At 38.9% G+C, this 16,706-nt stretch overlaps 1 protein-coding gene and 1 non-coding gene across 4 annotated transcripts in view; both read left to right on the plus strand.

Annotated features, from left to right (window-relative positions):
* The first annotated feature begins 1,252 nt into the window (after nt 1-1,252).
* On the plus strand, nt 1,253-1,324 carry TRNAE-CUC (transfer RNA glutamic acid (anticodon CUC)). The gene has a single exon. It is a non-coding gene; the product is annotated as a tRNA-Glu (tRNA).
* A 7,645-nt stretch (nt 1,325-8,969) lies between these two features.
* Nucleotides 8,970-16,706, plus strand: part of DNAJC5 (DnaJ heat shock protein family (Hsp40) member C5) — a 54,593-nt gene continuing 46,856 nt past the window's right edge. Inside the window, exon 1 of one of the 3 annotated variants that reach the window (XM_069751083.1) lies at nt 8,970-9,092. The gene's annotated coding sequence lies outside the window, so the exon portion shown is untranslated. Of the gene's footprint in view, nt 9,135-16,706 lie in introns of all 3 variants that reach the window. The other 2 variants (XM_069751084.1, XM_069751085.1) reach the window with 2 other exon arrangements.

Here is a 16,706-nt window from a genome sequence, read left to right on the forward strand (position 1 = left end):
TCCCCTTTTTCCTCATAGTTTGTAAGTTTGCGAGCAGGGCCCTCATTCCTCTTAGTATGTTTTGATCGGTGTTTATTGTTATGCTATGTCTATTGTCTGTACAAGTCCCCTCTGTAATGTAAGGTGCTGCGAAATATGTTGGCACTATATAAATTCAAATTATTATAATGCATCAGGCAAGTGTGAAAAGTGGAGTGTACCTCGGCAGAAATCTTAATTAAGATTTTTAGCACAGAGTACTCAACAGATGAGTTGTGTCAAGTCATTGTTCTGTCCATTTTGGCACAGCTGGGTATAACTGCCATTGAAATTCGAAAGGTTGCAAAATTTTTGCAACTTATTAGTGTTATACCAGATATGTGCCAAAAACACTTTTGAGTACTGGGAGCCACAGCGCCTATAAGGCTATGTACACTGCCATACAGACTCCAACTCTGTAAACGTAAGCTCTTGAGCAACTTTTTGTAGCACAACTTTAGGTTTAACAGTCGTGCTTTAGCTACATGTAACAAACTAATCATTTATAGAGCAGTTATCACACAATAGGTTAATATACTTCAATGATGTAGTTACAAATTAAACTGTAACCGAAAAAATATTTTCTAACCCTCTTTTGCTTTCTGTCCAATAAAATAATCAGTTGTGCCAACATTATTATTATTATAGCGCCATTTATTCCATGGCGCTTTACATGTGAGGAGGGGTATACATAATAAAACAGTACAATAATCTTGAACAATACAAGTCACAACTGGTACAGGAGGAGAGAGGACCCTGCCCGCGAGGGCTCACAATCTACAAACATATAAATTTCTGAGTTATCAGATGACAAATAATACATTTTCTTATATATAACCATAATAATAATGTCCTTCACATACAAAATAATTAAACTATATATAAACACTAAAGTATAAAAGTATACACATTATAAAATGTGAAAATTGGGATCCTAGCCAGAACAGCTCAGGATCTCAATGGGTTAAGTATAGGCTTGCTCTATAGTTACACCTCTCTTTGGGGCTAGCTAGCGTGGGTGTGGATTAAGAGCAAGGTTAAATCATTCTACAAAACATGAAGACAGATATTCTCACAGGATGTGTAGATGTGCTTAGTCTATATAATTATGTTCAAAATATATTTAGTACAGTCTATTTTTTTTGTGCTGAGTACATTAAACACATTATTTTTAGATCCAGCAGGGGGTGGTGGTACAACACTTCAACATGTAACCAACAATACTATAGCAACTTCCCTGGTGGTCTAGTGGTTAGGATTCGGCGCTCTCACCGCCGCGGCCCGGGTTCGATTCCCGGTCAGGGAATGATTTTTTATTTTTTTTCCAATTGTAAATTAATATTTTCAAACATATATCACTATACATTACCTCAGGACATATAATTTTTCTTGTAATCTCATCTTTAAAGAAAAGCTAACTGAATTTATGAAAGTAACACTGTTCCAACATAAAAAATATATTCGAAACCACACCTGTTTCTGCAAATGAACACAAAGATGTTTAGACCTGTGAATAGTTAAAAACATGTCATGCATTTTCTGAAGGGGTTTATATCAAATATGCATAATTAAGCAAATTTATTTTCTTTTTGCTATCGTGGCTTGTAATGCTTGAGGATAAAGTTAGCAACTCAAATTCAAGGATGGTAACAGAAGAGGCACTGGATTTCTAAAGTGCAGAGTGCTGCAATATTCTTCTGATACCCATGAATAGTTAGTATCAAAAGTTGTCCCTAATACAGATGCTGTAAAACACTATAGGGCGATTGTTAAGATGTTTAAAAAAAATAATTTGCTTTTGAATCGCCATATTCTGAGAGTCATAACTTTTGTTTGTGCAGGAAGATTTAACCCCTTAGCGACCGCCGATACGCCTTTTAACGGCGGCCGCTAAGGGTACTTAAACCACAGCGCCGTTAATTAACGGCGCTGTGGAAAAAGTAAATAGCGCCCCCCAGAGTCGGATTTTCTCCGGGGTCTCGGCTGCCGGGGGTAGCCGAGACCCCAGAGAACATGATTCGGCGGGTTTTTAACCCACCCCGCATTTGCGATCGCCGGTAATTAACCGTTTACCGGCGATCGCAAAAAAAAAAAAAGCGATCTTTTTAATTTCTCTGTCCTCCGATGTGATCGCACATCGGAGGACAGAGAAAGAGGGGTCCCAGATAGCCCCCCGATACTCACATATCTCCCCCAGTGCTCCTCGTGTCTCCCGGTGGGCGCCGCCATCTTCAAAATGGCGGGCGCATGCGCAGTGCGCCCGCCGGCCGGCCCCGCGAGAATCTTTGGGGTCTCGGCTGCCGGGGGTAGCCTAGACCCCAAAGAGCATGATCGGGGTCGGTTTTACCGACCCCTGTTTTGCGATCGCCGGTAATTAACTGTTTACCGGCGACCGCAAAAAAAAAAAAGTAAAGTGTAATTCTCTGTCCTCTGATGTGATCGCACATCAGAGGACAGAGAAATAGGGGGATTCGGGGACCCTATCATACTCACCTGTGTCCCTGGATCCTCCTGCTGCTCCTCCTGGCCGCCGGCAAAAGAAAATGGCGGGCGCATGCGCAGTGCGCCCGCCATCTGTCTCCATCTGCTGGCCGGCAGGAGAACAGCAGTTGGGGCTAAAATTAGGGTTAGGGGTAGGGTTAGGGCTAGGGTTAAGGGTAGGGTTAGGGCTAGGGTTGGGGCTAAATTTAGGGTTAGGGTTGGGGCTAAATTTAGGGTTAGGCTTCTTTCACACTTACGTCGGTACGGGGCCGTCGCAATGCGTCGGCCCGACATACCGACGCACGTTGTGAAAATTGTGCACAACGTGGGCAGCGGCTGTGGTTTTTCAACGCATCCGCTGCCCAATCTATGTCCTGGGGAGGAGGGGGCGGAGTTACGGCCACGCATGTGCGGTCAGAAATGGCGGATGCGACGTACAAAAAAAGTTTCATTGAACGTTTTTTTGTGCTGACGGTCCGCCAAAACACAACTGATCCAGTGCACGACGGACGCGACGTGTGGCCATCCGTCACGATCCGTCGGCAATACAAGTCTATGGGCAAAAAACGCATCCTGCGGGCACATTTGCAGGATCCGTTTCTTGTCCAAAACGACAGATTGCGACGGATGCCAAACGACGCAAGTGTGAAAGTAGCCTTAGGGTTAGGGCTAAAGTTAGGGCTAGGGTTGGGGCTAAAGTTAGGGTTAGAGTTGGGATTAGGGTTAGGGTTTGGATTAGGGTTGGTATTAGGGTTAGGGTTGGCATTAGGGTTACGCTTGGGATTAGGGTTAGGTTTGGGATTACGGTTAAGGTTGTGATTAGGGGTGTATTGGGATTAGGGTTAGGTTTGAGGTTAGGGTTGAGATTAGGATTAGGGGTGTGTTGGATTTAGGGTTTTGATTAGGGTTATGGTTAGGGTTGACATTAGGGTTGTTTTGGGGTAAGGGTTGTGATTATGGTTAGGGTTAGTGATTAGGATTATGGATCAGGTTGGGATTAGGGTTAGGGGTGTGTTGGGGTTAGGGTTGGAGCTAGAATTGGGGCGTTTCCACTGTTTAGGTACATCAGGGGGTCTCCAAACACGACAGCCAATTTTGCGCTCAAAAAGTCAAATGGTGCTCCCTCCTTTCTGAGCTCTGCCATGCGCCCAAACAGTGGTTTACCCCCACATATGGGGCATCAGCATACTCAGGATAAATTGGACAACAACTTTAGTGGTCCAATTTCTCCTGTTACCCTTGTGAAAATAAAAACTTGGGGGCTACAATATCTTTTTTGTGAAAAAAATAATATTTTTTATTTTCACGACTCTGCATTCTAAACTTCTGTGAAGCACTTGGGCATTCAAAGTTCTCACCACACATCTAGATAAGTTCCTTGGGGGGTCTAGTTTCCAAAATGGGGTCACTTGTGCGGGATTACTACAGTTTAGGTACATCAGGGGCTCTGCAATCGCAACATAATGCCCACAGACCATTCTATCAAAGTCTGCATTCCAAAAAGGCGCTCCTTCCCTTCCGAGCTCTGCCGAGCGCCCAAACAGTGGTTTACCCCCACATATGGCGCATCAGCGTACTCAGGACAAATTGGACAACAACTTTTGGGGTCCAATTTCTCTTGTTACCCTTGTGAAAATAAAAACTTGGGGGCTAAAAAATCTTTTTTGTGGAAAAAAAAATATATTTTTTATTTTCACGACTCTGCATTATAAACTTCTGTGAAGCACTTGGGCATTCAAAGTTCTCACCACACATCTAGATAAGTTCCATGGGGGGTCTAGTTTCCAAAATGGGGTCACTTGTGGGGGATTTCTACTGTTTAGGCACATCAGGGGCTCTCCAAACGCGACATGGCGTCCGATCTCAATTCCAGGCAATTCTACATTGAAAAAGTAAAACGGCACTCTTTCTCTTCCAAGCTCTGCGGTGCGCCCAAACAGTGGTTTACCCCCACATATTTGGTATCGACGTACTCAGGAGAAATTGCACAACAACTTTAGCGGTCTACTTTCTCCTGTTACCCTTGTGAAAATAAAAATTTGTGGGCAAAAAGATCATTTTTGTAGAAAAAATGCGATTTTTTTTTTTCACAGCTCTACGTTATAAACTTCTGTGAAGCACATGGGGGCTCAAAGTGCTCACCACACATCTAGATAAGTTCCTTAAGGGGTCTAGTTTCCAAAATGGGGTCATTTGTGGGGGGTTTCCACTGTTTAGGCACATCAGGGGCTCTCCAAACGCGACATGGCGTCCGATCTCAATTCCAGCCAATTCTACATTGAAAAAGTAAAACGGCGCTCCTTCACTTCCAAGCTCTGCGGTGCGCCCAAACAGTGGTTTACCCTCACATATGGGGTATCGACGTATTCAGGAGAAATCGCACAACAACTTTTGTGGTCTAATTTCTCCTGTTACCCTTGTGAAAATAAGAATTTGTGGGCGAAAAGATCATTTTTGTGTAAACAAAAGCGATTTTTTATTTTCACGGCTCTACGTTATAAACTTCTGTGAAGCACTTGGGGGTTCAAAGTGCTCACCACACATCTAGATAAGTTCCTTAAGGGGTCTAGTTTCCAAAATGGTGTCACTTGTGGGGAGTTTCCACTGTTTAGGCACATCAGGGGCTCTCTAAACGTGACATGGCGTCCGATCTGAATTCCAGCCAATTCTGCATTGAAAAAGTCAAACGGCGCTCCTTCACTTCTAAGTTCTGCGATGCGCCCAAAAAGTGGTTTATCCCCACATATGGGGTATTGGCGTATTCAGGAGAAATTGCATAACAAAATTTATGGTTACATTTCGGTTTTTACACTTGTGAAAATAAAAAAAATGGTTCTGAATTAAGATGTTTGCAAAAAAAAGTTAAATGTTCATTTTTTCCTTCCACATTGTTTCAGTTCCTGTGAAGCACGTAAAGGGTTAATAAACTTCTTGAATGTGGTTTTGAGCACCTTGAGGGGTGTAGTTTTTAGAATGGTGTCACACTTCATTATTTTCTATCATATAGACCCCTCAAAATGACTTCAAATGTGATGTGGTCCCTAAAAAAAAATGGTGTTGTAAAAATGAGAAATTGCTGGTCAACTTTTAACCCTTATAACTCCCTAACAAAAAAAAATTTTGTTTCCAAAATTGTGCTGATGTAAAGTAGACATGTGGGAAATGTTATTTATTAACTATTTTTCGTGACATATCTCTCTGATTTAACGGCATAAAAATATAAAGTTTGAAAATTGCAAAATTTTAAAAATTTTCGCCATATTTGTTTTTTTCATAAATAATCGCAAGTAATATCGAAGAAATGTTACCACTAACATGAAGTACAATATGTCACGAAAAAACAATCTCAGAATCAGCGTGATCCGTTGAAGCGTTCCAGAGTTATAACCTCATAAAGTGACAGTGGTCAGAATTGCAAAAATTGGCTCGGTCATTAAAGGGAACCTGTCACCCCGTTTTTTGAGATTGAGATATAAATACTGTTAAATAGGGCCTGTGCTGTGCGTTACTATGGTGTATGTAGTGTACCCTGATTCCCCATGTATGCCGAGAAATACATTACCAAAGTCGGCGTTTTCGCCTGTCAATCAGGCTGGTCTGGTCAGGTGGGCGTGTTCACAGCGTTCTTTTCTTCCCCAGGTTTCCGTTGGTGGCGTAGTGGTGTGCGCATGTCCAAGGTCCGGATTCCCTGTGCCCACGTGAAGACACAGCGCGCGATCTGCGCTGTCATTCCTTTCATCGGTGCGGGCGGCCATCTTCCTGGGGCCGCGCGTGCGCAGATGTAGTGCTCTGCTGCACGGGGCTTCAGGAAAATGGCCGCGGGATGCCGCGCGTGCGCAGAAGAGATCGCGGCGGCCATTTTCCCAAAGCCGAGATGCAAACTCGGCTTTGGGAAAATGGCCGCCGCGATCTCTTCTGCGCACGCGCGGCATCCCGCGGCCATTTTCCTGAAGCCCCGTGCAGCAGAGCACTACATCTGCGCACGCGCGGCCCCAGGAAGATGGCCGCCCGCACCGATGAAAGGAATGACAGCGCAGATCGCGCGCTGTGTCTTCACGTGGGCACAGGGAATCCGGACCTTGGACATGCGCACACCACTACGCCACCAACGGAAACCTGGGGAAGAAAAGAACGCTGTGAACACGCCCACCTGACCAGACCAGCCTGATTGACAGGCGAAAACGCCGACTTTGGTAATGTATTTCTCGGCATACATGGGGAATCAGGGTACACTACATACACTATAGTAACGCACAGCGCAGGCCCTATTTAACAGTATTTATATCTCAATCTCAAAAAACGGGGTGACAGGTTCCCTTTAAGTACCAAATTGGCTCTGTCACTAAGGGGCTAAAGCGAACCTGGTCAGAAGGATTTTGCTCAGTAAACTAGACACTGTCAGGTTTGTGTTGTTATATTGATTAAAATGATACCTTGGTTAATGAAATCCGTCTTGTGGTGGTTGTTTAATCTGTATTTGCAGTTTTCAGTTAATGAGATTCTCGTGCTTTGGGGTGGCCTGTGGGGGGATTCATGTGGCGCTCTGTTTTCATAGTCATCCTTATGGGCTTATGACAGGTCATTGATCCTTCAGTGACCTGCCTCTCATTTTACATACTGCATATAATATGGTTGATATTACTGTTATTAATATTCTTGATATGTAATATTGTTGATAATACCTATAATATTGTGACTATTGTAAGGCTTAGAAAAAAAAAGTTTACATCCAGAAAACTGGCACCGGCGGCTGCGCAGTAGCATCTCTCTTACCGATAGATGATACTGCACAAGCGCCGGCGGTGGTGCCATTTTGTTGAAGGAAAAAATTTTGCTACTGCAAAATAGGAGTGGTGCTCGTTCAGTAGCATCTATCGCTTACTGATAGATGCTACAGCGCAAGCGCCAATTTGCTGCAGCGAGGTGAGTTCACTTCCCTTCACCACTATTAGGGTATGTGCACACAATGCGGATTTTGCTGCGGATCCACAGCAGTTTCCCATGAGTTTACAGTACAATGTAAACCTATGGGAAACAAAAAGGCTGGGCCCATGCTGCGGAAAAAAACGCGCAGAAACGCGTTTTATTTTCTGCAGCATGTCAATTCTTTGTGCAGAATCCGCAGCGTTTTTACACCTGCTCCAATAGAAAACTGCAGATGTAAAACGGCAGCGGAATCCACAATAAAAAACGCGATAAATCCGCAGTAAAAACCGCAGCGGTTTTGCACTGCGGATTTATCAAATCCGCAGAGGAGCTTTCTATGCGTGCACATACCCTTAGGCTATGCGCACACGTTGCTGATTAGGGCTTAGGAATTTTTGGTGCGGAGTCTGCATCTTGTCAGAAAACGCAGGTGTGGATTTGACACTTTATTTTGTGCGGATTTACTGCGTTTTTTTTACCCCTGCGAATTTCTATAATGGAATGGGTACAAAAACACTGCAGATCTGCAAAAAAGGGACATGCTTCTTTTAATCCGCAGTGTTTCCGCACGGAATTTTCCGCACCATTAGCACAGCATTTTGTTTTACTATTGATTTACATTGTACTGTAAATCACTTGCGGATCTACAGCGTTTCTGCACCGCAAAAAACGCTGCGGATCCGCAACATATGCACATACCCTCAGACCCTTCCCTCAAGTATCAGCCCCATTACCTGAAAGGGTCTCCAATACATAGGACAGGTGTACCATATCTGTACCTTGTGCAAGCTCAGGTGAGCATCAGAAAACTCCCTAAACTTCTCTCATGTATCTAACATTTCCTTCAGAAGCCATTTTGAGATGGTCTTATTTTTAGTTTTCTAGTGGAAACTGCTTGAGCAGACTAAGGGTATGTGCACACGTTGCAAATTTGGCAGCAGATTTCCATGCGGCGTACAGTACCATGTACACCTATTGGAAACCAAATCCGCAGTGCACATGCTCTAGAAAATTCTGCGCAGAAACGCAGCGGTTTATTTTCCGCGGCATGTCAATTCCTTGTGCAGATTCTGCAGCGTTTTACACCTATTCCATAATAGGAATCCGCAGGTGTAAAAACACAGGCGAAATCTGCAGAATCCGCATGGAGAAATCCACAATGGAATCCGCAACGTGTGCACAGAAGCTTACTCTCCTTCTTTGGAGACTATTAAGTTTTTTTTTTATCCTGAAGCATTTTTTTAGATAGCCGACTCTTCCCCATGTCTCATTTCACCTTACTGTCCCCATTATGACTCTCCCCTTCAGTTACTTTGCCCATTGCCCAAATTTGCCTCATGTACATAACCCCACCTTTCTCCGCATTAGCTACTCTGCTTCATCTTTACCTTTCTCACCCTCTTCCCCAACACTCAGACCTCTTCCCCAGTTCCCGGCCCTCAGTTTCTGCCTCCTCCCCTTCACTCATCGGTGCTGCACAAACACCTTCTTCTCACAGATCTTCCCGCCCCGGGAAACCCGAGTGCGCGTCGCCAGGTTCCCTCACTTCCGGGTACGCGCATTCTGCGGTCCTATGTGACGTCACGGTCGGGATCGCGCACGCACCGCCCCCTCTGCGTCTGACTGACGAGACGTGACCGAGCCGAACCGAACGGCACCGGGGAGAGGTGAGAGAACCGGGGAAGGAAGCGGGGAGCAGCGTCCTGCGGGTAAAAGACTATCGGGGAGTGGCAGACTGGGTGGCGAAGGAAGATGAGGAGGGGGTGGGGCGGCTAAATATAGGCATCAGCCATAATCTCCATTGATTTACATCGGCGTCTATATCCCCGGCTGTAGTCAGTCATCAGCATATGTGTATAGGTGCAGAGCCGGCAACCGGCGTCCTCTGTGTACATAGTGGGGGGTCATATGGAAGATGTGACATCTGCCCTGGATTCTGCATTATGTGTGCACGGTGCATCCGCCTGAGAGGACGTGTAATGTACTCACACTATATGTATACTGCATACATCACACGTATACTCTATATAAATATATAGGTACACACCATATACTGCATACATCACACGTATACTCTATATAAATATATAGGTACACACCATATACTGCATACATCACACGTATACTCTATATAAATATATAGGTACACACCATATACTGCATACATCACACGTATACTCTCTATATAAATATATAGGTACACACCATATACTGCATACATCACACGTATACTCTATATAAATATATAGGTACACACCATATACTGCATACATCACACGTATACTCTATATAGGTACACACCATATACTGCATACATCACACGTATACTCTCTATATAAATATATAGGTACACACCATATACTGCATACATCACACGTATACTCTCTATATAAATATATAGGTACACACCATATACTGCATACATCACACGTATACTCTATATAAATATATAGGTACACACCATATACTGCATACATCACACGTATACTCTATATAGGTACACACCATATACTGCATACATCACACGTATACTCTCTATATAAATATATAGGTACACACCATATACTGCATACATCACACGTATACTCTCTATATAAATATATAGGTACACACCATATACTGCATACATCACACGTATACTCTATATAAATATATAGGTACACACCATATACTGCATACATCACACGTATACTCTATATAGGTACACACCATATACTGCATACATCACACGTATACTCTCTATATAAATATATAGGTACACACCATATACTGCATACATCACACGTATACTCTATATAAATATATAGGTACACACCATATACTGCATACATCACACGTGTACTCTCTATATAAATATATAGGTACACACCATATACTGCATACATCACACGTATACTCATATACTCTATATATAAATATATAGGTACACACCATATACTGCATACATCACACGTATACTCTATATAAATATATAGGTACACACCATATACTGCATACATCACACGTATACTCTATATAAATATATAGGTACACACCATATACTGCATACAACACACGTGTACTCTCTATATAAATATATAGGTACACACCATATACTGCATACATCACACGTATACTCTCTATATAAATATATAGGTACACACCATATACTGCATACATCACACGTATACTCTATATAAATATATAGGTACACACCATATACTGCATACATCACACGTATACTCTATATAGGTACACACCATATACTGCATACATCACACGTATACTCTCTATATAAATATATAGGTACACACCATATACTGCATACATCACACGTATACTCTATATAAATATATAGGTACACACCATATACTGCATACATCACACGTGTACTCTCTATATAAATATATAGGTACACACCATATACTGCATACATCACACGTATACTCATATACTCTATATATAAATATATAGGTACACACCATATACTGCATACATCACACGTATACTCTATATAAATATATAGGTACACACCATATACTGCATACATCACACGTATACTCATATACTCTATATATAAATATATAGGTACACACCATATACTGCATACATCACACGTATACTCTCTATATAAATATATAGGTACACACCATATACTGCATACATCACACGTATACTCTATATAAATATATAGGTACACACCATATACTGCATACATCACACGTATACTCTATATAGGTACACACCATATACTGCATACATCACACGTATACTCTCTATATAAATATATAGGTACACACCATATACTGCATACATCACACGTATACTCTCTATATAAATATATAGGTACACACCATATACTGCATACATCACACGTATACTCTATATAAATATATAGGTACACACCATATACTGCATACATCACACGTGTACTCTCTATATAAATATATAGGTACACACCATATACTGCATACATCACACGTATACTCATATACTCTATATATAAATATATAGGTACACACCATATACTGCATACATCACACGTATACTCTATATAAATATATAGGTACACACCATATACTGCATACATCACACGTATACTCTATATATAAATATATAGGTACACACCATATACTGCATACATCACACGTATACTCATATACTCTCTATATAAATATATAGGTACACACCATATACTGCATACATCACACGTATACTCATATACTCTCTATATAAATATATAGGTACACACCATATACTGCATACATCACACGTATACTCTATATATAAATATATAGGTACACACCATATACTGCATACATCACACGTATACTCTATATATAAATATATAGGTACACACCATATACTGCATACATCACACGTATACTCATATACTCTCTATATAAATATATAGGTACACACCATATACTGCATACATCACACGTATACTCATATACTCTCTAAATATATAGGTACACACCATATACTGCATACATCACACGTATACTCATATACTCTCTATATAAATATATAGGTACACACCATATACTGCATACATCACACGTATACTCTCTATATAAATATATAGGTACACACCATATACTGCATACATCACACGTATACTCTATATAAATATATAGGTACACACCATATACTGCATACATCACACGTATACTCTATATAAATATATAGGTACACACCATATACTGCATACATCACACGTATACTCTATATAAATATATAGGTACACACCATATACTGCATACAACACACGTGTACTCTCTATATAAATATATAGGTACACACCATATACTGCATACATCACACGTATACTCTCTATATAAATATATAGGTACACACCATATACTGCATACATCACACGTATACTCTATATAAATATATAGGTACACACCATATACTGCATACATCACACGTATACTCTATATAGGTACACACCATATACTGCATACATCACACGTATACTCTCTATATAAATATATAGGTACACACCATATACTGCATACATCACACGTATACTCTATATAAATATATAGGTACACACCATATACTGCATACATCACACGTGTACTCTCTATATAAATATATAGGTACACACCATATACTGCATACATCACACGTATACTCATATACTCTATATATAAATATATAGGTACACACCATATACTGCATACATCACACGTATACTCTATATAAATATATAGGTACACACCATATACTGCATACATCACACGTATACTCTATATATAAATATATAGGTACACACCATATACTGCATACATCACACGTATACTCATATACTCTCTATATAAATATATAGGTACACACCATATACTGCATACATCACACGTATACTCATATACTCTCTATATAAATATATAGGTACACACCATATACTGCATACATCACACGTATACTCTATATATAAATATATAGGTACACACCATATACTGCATACATCACACGTATACTCTATATATAAATATATAGGTACACACCATATACTGCATACATCACACGTATACTCATATACTCTCTATATAAATATATAGGTACACACCATATACTGCATACATCACACGTATACTCATATACTCTCTAAATATATAGGTACACACCATATACTGCATACATCACACGTATACTCATATACTCTCTATATAAATATATAGGTACACACCATATACTGCATACATCACACGTATACTCTCTATATAAATATATAGGTACACACCATATACTGCATACATCACACGTATACTCATATACTCTCACTATATATAAATATATATGTAACACACCATATACTGCATACAACACACGTATACTCATATACTCTATATATAAATATATATGTACACACCATATACTGCATACATCACACGTATACTCATATACTCTCTATATAAATATATAGGTACACACCATATACTGCATACAACACACGTATACTCATATACTCTCTATATAAATATATAGGTACACACCATATACTGCATATATCACACGTATACTCTCTATATAAATATATAGGTACACACCATATACTGCATACATCACACGTATACTCTATATAAATATATAGGTACACACCATATACTGCATACATCACACGTATACTCATATACTCTCTATATAAATATATAGGTACACACCATATACTGCATACATCACACGTATACTCATATACTCTCTATATAAATATATAGGTACACACCATATACTGCATACATCACACGTATACTCTATATAAATATATAGGTACACACCATATACTGCATACATCACACGTATACTCTATATAAATATATAGGTACACACCATATACTGCATACATCACACGTATACTCTATATATAAATATATAGGTACACACCATATACTGCATACATCACACGTATACTCTCTATATAAATATATAGGTACACACCATATACTGCATACATCACACGTATACTCTATATAAATATATAGGTACACACCATATACTGCATACATCACACGTGTACTCTCTATATAAATATATAGGTACACACCATATACTGCATACATCACACGTATACTCATATACTCTATATATAAATATATAGGTACACACCATATACTGCATACATCACACGTATACTCTATATAAATATATAGGTACACACCATATACTGCATACATCACACGTATACTCTATATATAAATATATAGGTACACACCATATACTGCATACATCACACGTATACTCATATACTCTCTATATAAATATATAGGTACACACCATATACTGCATACATCACACGTATACTCATATACTCTCTATATAAATATATAGGTACACACCATATACTGCATACATCACACGTATACTCTATATATAAATATATAGGTACACACCATATACTGCATACATCACACGTATACTCTATATATAAATATATAGGTACACACCATATACTGCATACATCACACGTATACTCATATACTCTCTATATAAATATATAGGTACACACCATATACTGCATACATCACACGTATACTCATATACTCTCTAAATATATAGGTACACACCATATACTGCATACATCACACGTATACTCATATACTCTCTATATAAATATATAGGTACACACCATATACTGCATACATCACACGTATACTCTCTATATAAATATATAGGTACACACCATATACTGCATACATCACACGTATACTCATATACTCTCACTATATATAAATATATATGTAACACACCATATACTGCATACAACACACGTATACTCATATACTCTATATATAAATATATATGTACACACCATATACTGCATACATCACACGTATACTCATATACTCTCTATATAAATATATAGGTACACACCATATACTGCATACAACACACGTATACTCATATACTCTCTATATAAATATATAGGTACACACCATATACTGCATATATCACACGTATACTCTCTATATAAATATATAGGTACACACCATATACTGCATACATCACACGTATACTCTATATAAATATATAGGTACACACCATATACTGCATACATCACACGTATACTCATATACTCTCTATATAAATATATAGGTACACACCATATACTGCATACATCACACGTATACTCATATACTCTCTATATAAATATATAGGTACACACCATATACTGCATACATCACACGTATACTCTATATAAATATATAGGTACACACCATATACTGCATACATCACACGTATACTCTATATAAATATATAGGTACACACCATATACTGCATACATCACACGTATACTCTATATATAAATATATAGGTACACACCATATACTGCATACATCACACGTATACTCTCTATATAAATATATAGGTACACACCATATACTGCATACATCACACGTATACTCTCTATATAAATATATAGGTACACACCATATACTGCATACATCACACGTATACTCTATATATAAATATATAGGTACACACCATATACTGCATACATCACACGTATACTCTATATAAATATATAGGTACACACCATATACTGCATACATCACACGTATACTCTCTATATAAATATATAAGTACACACCATATACTGCATACATCACACGTATACTCTATATATAAATATATATGTACACACCATATACTGCATACATCACACGTATACTCTCTATATAAATATATAGGTACACACCATATACTGCATACAACACACGTATACTCATATACTCTATATATAAATATATAGGTACACACCATATACTGCATACATCACACGTATACTCTATATATAAATATATAGGTACACACCATATACTGCATACATCACACGTATACTCATATACTCTCTATATAAATATATAGGTACACACCATATACTGCATACACACGTATACTCATATACTCTCTATATAAATATATAGGTACACACCATATACTGCATACATCACACGTATACTCATATACTCTCTATATAAATATATAGGTACACACCATATACTGCATACATCACACGTATACTCATATACTTACACTATATATAAATATACAGGTACACACCATATGTTGCATACATCACACGTATACTCATATTCACACTATATATAAATATATATATGTACACCATATACTGCATACTACACACGTATGACCATATACTCACACTATATATATATACAGTGTATATATATATATATATATATATATATATATATATATATATATACCGCATACATCACACATATACTCTATACATAAATACATATGTACACTCCATATACTGCATACAACACATGTATGACCATATACTCACTATATATAAATATATATGTACACACCATATACTGCATACAACACACGACACTCTGCATATAACACACTGCATACAATATATTCACACTATATATTATTTATTTATATAGCACCATTAATTCCATGGTGCTGTACATGAGAAGGGGTTACATCAAAATACAAATATCACTTACAGTAAACAAAGCTAACAATGACAGATTGGTACAGAGGGGTGAGGACCCTGCCCTTGTGTGCTTACATTCTGCAGGATGATGGGTAAGGAGACAGTAGGTTGGGGGTTGCAGTAGCTCTGATGGTGTTGAGGTGGCCGTGTGGTCATTACAGGCTGTAAGCTTCTTTGAAGAGATGGGTTTTCAGGTTTCTTTTGAAGGATCCAAATGTGGTGGATAACCGGACGTGTTGGGGCACAGAATTCCAGAGGATGGGGATATTCGGGAGAAGTCTTGGAGGCGATTGGGTGAGGAGCGAATAAGCGTGGA

This window comes from Ranitomeya imitator, chromosome 2 (genome assembly GCF_032444005.1).
Source record: "Ranitomeya imitator isolate aRanImi1 chromosome 2, aRanImi1.pri, whole genome shotgun sequence".
NCBI lineage: Eukaryota > Metazoa > Chordata > Amphibia > Anura > Dendrobatidae > Ranitomeya > Ranitomeya imitator.